At 49.7% G+C, this 7,845-nt stretch overlaps 1 long non-coding RNA gene across 1 annotated transcript; it reads left to right on the top strand.

The window, feature by feature from the left end:
• The first annotated feature begins 247 nt into the window (after positions 1–247).
• Positions 248–5,549, top strand: LOC140695082 (uncharacterized). The gene is made up of 6 exons (XR_012070770.1): positions 248–500; positions 832–948; positions 1,368–1,542; positions 1,661–1,742; positions 4,977–5,063; positions 5,398–5,549. It is a non-coding gene; the product is annotated as an uncharacterized lncRNA (long non-coding RNA).
• The last annotated feature ends 2,296 nt before the right edge of the window (positions 5,550–7,845 follow it).

Below are 7,845 nucleotides of genomic sequence, written 5' to 3'. Positions count from 1 at the left end.
ACTGCTGGATGGTCTGCACAAAGAGGGGCCTGCCCTCCTGATGATGGCTCTTAACATCTGCAGGGAAACTGCTCCCAGGGCTCCTGGAGGTCCATATTGAGAGTGTCCTGCCAGCCTTGTGGGGTCACCTTCCCCTGATGCAGAAGCAGACCTCTCTCCCTTGAGGCCCAGGGGACACCTGGCTCAGGTGCCACCTGTGTGCCCTGGACACGCAGAGCCCCAGAGCTCTGGCACAGCCTGGGGTGTGGTGGTGTCCGGGCAAGAAAGGCCCTGGGAAGGGGGTCATTCAAGGGCAGAGGCCACTCTGCAGGGATGCTGGACCTGGCAGCAATGCACTGCTTCAGTACTCCCTTGGGTTGGGTCTCCAACCTGTGGGATGGAAGGGCCACTCCTTCCTGTGTTGCAGTCGGGGGAACTAGATCCATCGTCAAGGTCAGCCCTGAAAATGGAGGCTGCGCTACCTCCATTCCTGGAAAGAAAATCAGTCCCCTCCAGTCCAGGTGATTCAGAAAGTCATTCAGCAATGTTCGGGGCCCCCACTTTAGGCTTTGAATTAGAGCTGAGCGGCTTAGGAGGCCAGATCCCTGACCGTGGCTCCAGGAGCAGGTTTTCTGCTGGGGGACAGGATCCTCACAAACACCTGTGTCTTTGTGGGACACTCCCCTCTGACAAGCTGGGAGGCAGGGTGCAGTTGTGGGAAATCGTGTTTACATGAGCAGAGGGCCACCATGTGGTGGGGGCACAGGAGACTGTGAGAATGAGTCCCACAGCCTTTCTGGAATCAAAAAACTGGCAAATGTGAAAAAGTGCATAATTTGTTTTATTGAACAGGCTGCTTATGTACGTTTGGAGGACCAGGTTCAAGGACTCAGCATCCCTCCAGGACAATAGCCTCAAGAGAAGAACAGACAGAGCAGGAGGAGATCTGGGGTTTCTCCCAGGAATGAGGTGGAACAGGGATTTCTGCAGATTTGCAAGGAGTCCCCGACCACTGAGCATGGGGTTACAGCCCCACGAGACCCCTGTCATGTTTGGCTTGGGCTCTGGTTCTGGCCTGCTCATGTATTCCTCCAGCAGAGTTCCAGAAACTCAGAGGGTGGACTTAGAGGGGCTGCGTTTGGAACCTAGTGAGGAGTTGGAGGGTCCTTTATATTGAGTCCCTTCATCCTAATCACCGTAGCTGAAGCCCAACACCCCCCAGGCCCCCATGGTTGCCGTGGAGGGAGAACAAGCCTGGCAGGCGACCTAGGGGTCCCACTACTGTGTCCTTCCCTTGTCTTCGTTCCCTTTCACCCCGGAAGGTGTGATTGTCTCGTGTCATGGTGGCCTCCAAAATGTCCCTCCCAGTAATCTCTCTTCTCCATCAGGTGGGGTTCCCAACCCCGCTCAGCCTTCTCTGCATGGATGCTGAAGGACCAGGCCCACCTGAAGTTCTGAGCTCGAGCAGTAAGGTGGAAACAAAGAAACCAATGGAAAAAAGAAGCAAGTGATTGTGGCAAAGCTCCCCACCACAGAGAAGCTGCCCTGAGTGGAAGGGAGAGTGTGGGCATGCCCGTTTGTTTCTTATCTCCCAGTGCTCTTAGCTTTCTTATTGCCTACCTGCATGGTTACAACAAAATGATCTGCAAAACTGAAAATATTTACTCTCTTGCTTTTACAGAAAAGGCTGGCCAGCCTCTGGTCCGGTACCAGGCAAGAGATTGGAGTTCCTTTCCAGTTTGAAAACATCTTGGCAGGCCCAGGTTTGCAAAGGTCTTTAAGAGTAGTTACGGAGTTTTGCTTTTAAACTTTTTTACGGCTGTATATACTTGTGAGATGTGGTTGTGATGTATAATTCTGAGCCGGGATTTTCTCAAACTGTTTCTCACTTCTTATACCAGACATTCCTAAATTCCAAGTGGAACTGCATATTAAGGAAGCCATGGAATTTAGCAAAAGGATACAGATCTCATTTCCTTTTAAGCATCGGTGTACCTCCATCATGGCAGTATTTGTTATGTGTTATTGATAGGGGAACTAAGTAGTAAACAGATTAATAGAAAATAGGGGATTTTAGGTACACAGGTTCATCTTTTCAACATTGTTTGTAATATTTGCAGTTTAAGATGACCATTCCTGAGAAACAGGCAGCCTCTTAGAATGAAATAGCATTTCCTCTGAACCATAATTAATTTTTATTTTGTAGACAGCAGGAAGGGTAATAACACGTCACACATTTGGGGACGTCAAAGAGAAAATGTAACTTTCTGGGAGCGCACTCCCCCGCCTCCCCCTGCCCTTTTTACTGTCCCATTCTCCCTGGAAGGCTCTTTCTTATCTTCTGCTCATGGCTCCAGTAACTCTTTCTTCCTCCTTGTTCCTCAGCTGGTAAGGTTAGTTTTCTACTTTGAACAAGCAAACAAGCCAACAGAAGAGAAATTTCACAAGCAACTCCCAGCACATCCGCTCGCCTTCTGATGTCTGTGACCTCACTCTCGGTGCCCCACCGCTTATTAAAAGTGGCATCGAAAGCCAGTTCCTCCAAAAGTCCCCGAGGCCCCATCCCTCCCATCTTCTCTGGGTTGTCACTCCCAAAACCATCCTCTCTTTCACTGCCTCATCTATTTTGTTCTCCTGCTAGTTGGCACCATCAGTATATAAACGTCCATCCTCTTAAACCAACAGCACTCCTTGACCCTAATTCACCCCCACCAATTGCCACCCTGTGTCTTTGCAGCAAATCTTTAAGGAGTTGTTTAAACTCACTGTCTGCATCTTCTCTTGAGCCATCCCCTTTTACACCCATTCTGGCTTTTCGCCTGATCCCTCGCTCTATGGAAACTGCCCTGTCAAGGCCATCAGTGACCCCATGTTGCTAAATATAGTGGTCAATTTTGACTCCTCATCATGCTTGGCCCCTCGGCAGCATTTGACCCAGCTCTTCCATCCCTCCTACCCCGTGTTCCTGCTTCACTCAACCCCCAGCCCATCTCTCTGTCTGTTTCTGCTTTTGGCCTGCTGGCTGGTCCTTTGCCAATGTCTCCTGTTTTTTCCAAACATATACTGTGGGTGTTCCCCAGGGTGGGTTCCTGGGCCTCTCCTCTCTCTCTCTGCTATTCCTTTGGTGGAAGCAACCCAGCCTTGGAAATTGGCATGCCATCAATTTCTCGATTTCTCCAAAATTCCCTGATTTCCCCTTTCCATCTGAGCCTTTATCCCTGAGACTCACATCACATTCTTTTCCTTTCATTCATCTTGCTTTCACATTCATACATATGTTCTACTATGAAATTACTTTTCCAAATTTTGAATCAGTACATATATATCATGTAAAATGCTCAAATATGTATTATTTCCACTAAGATGCTAATTCTACCTTAGAACATTTCTGCACTTCTGTATTTATGTGAATAAAGCGAATAGTATTTCTACAAGCCTCATAGTTAAACACTGTTAGTTTGGGGCTATTATGTAACATGAAATAATGGTACATCAACATAGTCGTTTTTCATTTATTTTTATGTAACACCGAGATGAGGTTTTTGCCCTGAAGACTGGTTTTATTGAAATTTTACCTACGTTACGGACAGTCAGTTTATGTGAAAGCCCTCATTTCTCCCCTTTTTGATATATGCTCCATTTGGCTATATATAACATATAACTTGGCATGAAACAAAATTCCCAAATCATTCACATAATACAATTAATATGTTTAATTATATTTTTTAAATGTTAAAAAGAAAAAGAAAACAGATTCCTCTACCTATTAGGCACTTCTGTGGCAATATGTAACACACCCCTTAACCATGACATTGAAGAACTGAGCTGATACCAGCCCCTTTCCACCTGCTCAGCCCCACCTTTTCCCATCCCCTTTCCCATCCGGAGAGGACATCCCTCCCATTGTCCAGGCCCAGATGTTGGAACCATGTCCTTTCTCTCTCTTTCTTTTACACTCACAGACAGCAAATCCAGCTTGTTAGAAAATTCTGGATATTCTGTCTTAATTAAATACCTGCTCTCTGCTCCCCGCCCTCCTAAGAGCCACCTTCAGCCTTTCCTGGATACCAATAGCCTTCTGTTTCCATCTTTGCTTTCCTACAATCTCTCATCCACACAGAGTCAGAGGGAGCCTGTAAAAACATACATTGGGGGTGGTGGGTGTTGCTCAGTGGTAGGGCGCATGCTTAGCATGCTTGAGATCCTGGGTTCAATCACCAGCACATTCATTAAAATAAATAAATTACTTCCCCCCAAAAAACACAAACACAAAAGCATAAGTTGGACTACATCACCCCTCCCCTCAAAACTCACTAAACGGGTCACCATGTCATTAGGAGCCAAAGTCGTCACAAAGGCCTCAGGACCCGGCGTGCTCTGCCTCTCTGCCCACACTCTCCCCCTCACTCTGGGGGCCTCTGGCTCCGGCTCTTCCTTCTTCCTCCGGATCTATTCTGCTTCAAGTTCATTACTCCGTGAGATCTGCCAGGATTGCCTTATTCTCTCCTGCCTGCCTCCCATCCCACCGCCATCACCCGAGTTTGCTCATATCACTCTTTTTTAAAAATTTTTCCAAACTCTTGCTACCCCAACATGCTGCCTGTTTCCTCTGCTAAAATTCTGAGCCCCCAGTGATGGGGAGTCATGTCTATTTTGTTGACTGATAAAGCCCGAGAGCCTTGGGAACGGTCTAGTTAGGAGATTCCCGTATGTAGTAGGAGCTTATACACATTTGCTGAATGAATGTAGATGCCCTGGTCCAATCCGATGGAGCACTTCTGTGACGTGCTCAAAGAATAACTCTCCTTTCCACCTGAGAGGGGGTGACAACTTCCCTGGTGATTAAAGGCAAGAATTTTTTGCTTTATGCTGTTAACCTTAGGCGGGGAGACTGGGGGATCTTCATATATATTTTTAAATTTGGTTCACTCTGCAGTTGGTCTTTGGTCTCTGTATAATTTTGAGAAACTCTTTATGAGTGATCATTCTTTGATCAGATTGAACAGGTTCCAGGGGGAAGGACCAAGCCTGTCCCATCAGCCATTCTATGTGTCTTGTCCTGGGACCCAGTGGATGCTCAGCATGTAAGTGAACCGACAGGAGTGAGTGAAGAGATGGGAGCATCTCATTATTGTGGCGGATCTCTGTCCAATGCCTTGAGATTTGGGGAAGGGTTTACGAGTGCAGAAGGGAGAGGTCAGGTCCTCTGTGCTTTTCCTGAGTGCCCTGGCCTTACCCATTCCCCCAGCCCCCTCTGGGCAGCCAAGCCAAGGAGCTGGGCCACCAGGGGTTGTGCTGATCAATAATCCACCTTCACCCCAATTCCGGGGGTAGGTACACATGGTTGTAGACACTGGAGTCAGGTCCTTGGAGGAATTCCTCACCGAACTATGTTTTGGACCTTTTATTTTTCTCTAGAACCTCCAGCTGAAGAAGATTGTTTTAGACACATGAAAGTTGAGGACACCTTCTGTCCCCTCACAACCCAGGTGGGGCTGGGAGTCTGCTGTTTCTATAGCCGGTGGGCTCATGTTGATTTGGGCATCCCTGTGCCTGAATTCCTGCAGTACACACGGTGGTAAGGTTGGGGGTGCATGGCAGGGAGGGAAGCGGGTTGGGAGACTGTACAGCTGGGCTGATGTTAACCTGGGGTGAGCGGGAGCTTGCTGATGCATGGCATCTCGGGGCAGGGAACTCTCCACACTCAAGAGGGGTTCCCACTCCCGCAGGGTCCCTTTGATCAGGGTGCTGGGCTGTCAGGGGACCACAGGGGTCCCAGTGAGGATTAGGGTGCCTTCAGGCAATGGGAAGTGTGGGGTCCAGTGGCAATTGAATTAACTGTGCACCCAAACCCAGCCCCCACCTCTTTCAGCCTGTTTCCTAATCTGCAAAACTGGAATGTTATTAAACATCTCACGGGGTCATTGATGGGCTGGGACAGACTAGACAGTCAGGAGCTGGAATTCCTCTGTCCCCTGATTGTTTGCCTTCTTTCTGACTATTTGCTCTCACAAGCTCAGTCTCTCTGTCTCTCGCTCTTTCACTTCTAAGTGTCTCTCATGCTCTGGTTTCATTTGATTTCCAACCACCGCCCCTCCCCTCCGCCAAACTCCAGATGAGTGAACTTGATTTCTATGTGTCAGTTCCAAATTCCCAGGAAAGATGCTCTGTCACCTCTGGATCTGCTGTCCAACCCATGAGTTGTGGCCAGAGGAGCGAGTCCTTCTGGGACCAGCAGAGGGTCTCTGCCGAGCCCCCAGCCACCACTGTGGGAGCACATAGCTCTCCGTGGAGGAAGTACTGGCTGTGACCTTGTGTCACTAAGTGTGAATTTATGTCTTCTCTTGAACCACCTTCATCCTCCTAAACAAAGATGAAAATTAAACACTCCCGGGATTTGTGTCATGGAACACTCAGGGTGGGGGCTAATGGGGTTGGAATTTCTGCTGTATTTAAGGGGCTACACTGAATCCCCAACGAGAGCCTACAAAGGGAACAGCACCGGCCCCACCCGGCACTTAGGGCGCTGAGTCTGCGTGACGGTGAGCCAGACTTCTGACCACAGCTCAGGGGTCTGGTCTGACCAATTAGCCTTTGAAACCAACCAGCTTTGGATTCCTCAATCCCACCCTGAGGTTTTACCTGAACCATCAGCTTCTGTATCTCTGAAGACAGATGCTGAGGACCCTTCACGTAAGCCGTTCGCACAGCCCTGTTCAGGCCTTTGTGCTGCACGGTCTGCCCGGCGAGCTGACCGAGGTTGGTATTTTACTGATGTTAGAAGTAGTCTGGTTTCCCGATGTACTGTTTCACTGAACAAGCAACAGAAGCCACTTCTCGCTGATAAAAGCAGAAAAGGGACATAATGAAAAGATACTGGGAGGGTGTGTGGAGTGGCCAGGACCGGAGCCAACCCAGGAGCTGTAGGAGGTGTTAGGGAGCCCCAGGCACCAGGCTGGGAGGGGTGCTACCGGGCCCCCTGCCACCCCAGAAGGGACCCCCCTCCACCCGACCCTCCACCTCACTCACTGCAGGTTCATGTCCTGGCAGGGCCAGGTCACACTGAAGCCCCCAGCACACACCTCAGTTGGGGAGCTGGCCCCGTCTGAGCTGCGGGCGTGCCTGGTGTGGGGAGAGGCCCAGTTAGAGGAAGGCAGTTCCCCTACTGTTCCGAGTTAAGGTGCAAGTCAGTGCCCATCACTCAGGAGAGCCAGGCTGGACGGACCTCATTGTGGTGACTAGGCTGTCTGAGTTCACTTATTACTTTCTACGTTTGAAGGCCCTGGAGGGAGAAAAAGTGAAGGTTCTAGTACTTATTTTGTGTTTCCCACGTACCAGGTGTGGTAAACAAGCCACTTCAGACAAGGCCCGGAGCAACCACGTAAATAGGCCACGGAGCAAGTCGTGCAGTCAGGCCTCTGTGGTCCCGAAACCCGTGTCCCCATCGGCTCCATAGTTACCAGTGGAAACTAGGGGGATTTATGGGACTGTGTGCTCCTGTGAGGGCTGGGATATGTGTGTTTAAGTCCACATCTTCAGAAACTCGGCTAGAACCACAGCCACTGATTGCACGGTGGCAGAGGAAGGGAGGATTCCAGCCTCTGGTCCAGCTCGTGTGGAGCTCAGAAGTTCTTCCTCCTGTCCTGAAAATAACACCAAATCTGAGGGAGCTGCAAACCCACTGCTCTTCTTAGATCCCAGAAGACTGAGGGGGAAAGCTGCTTCCAACCCAGAGAGGTTGCAAAGGGAACAGCGGGCAGGCTTGGAGAGTCACAGCTCCCAAGGCAGAACCTGCTTTTTTAAGAACCCCGGGGGCAGGCAGATTTAACAGGTCCCTGAGGCCAGCAGGAGGCTCAGTGTGGGGAA

This window comes from Vicugna pacos, unplaced genomic scaffold (assembly GCF_048564905.1).
Source record: "Vicugna pacos unplaced genomic scaffold, VicPac4 scaffold_131, whole genome shotgun sequence".
NCBI classification, from domain to species: Eukaryota; Metazoa; Chordata; class Mammalia; order Artiodactyla; family Camelidae; genus Vicugna; species Vicugna pacos.
Note: the sequence above shows the minus strand (reverse complement) of the source record. Positions and strands in the feature narration are given on the sequence as shown.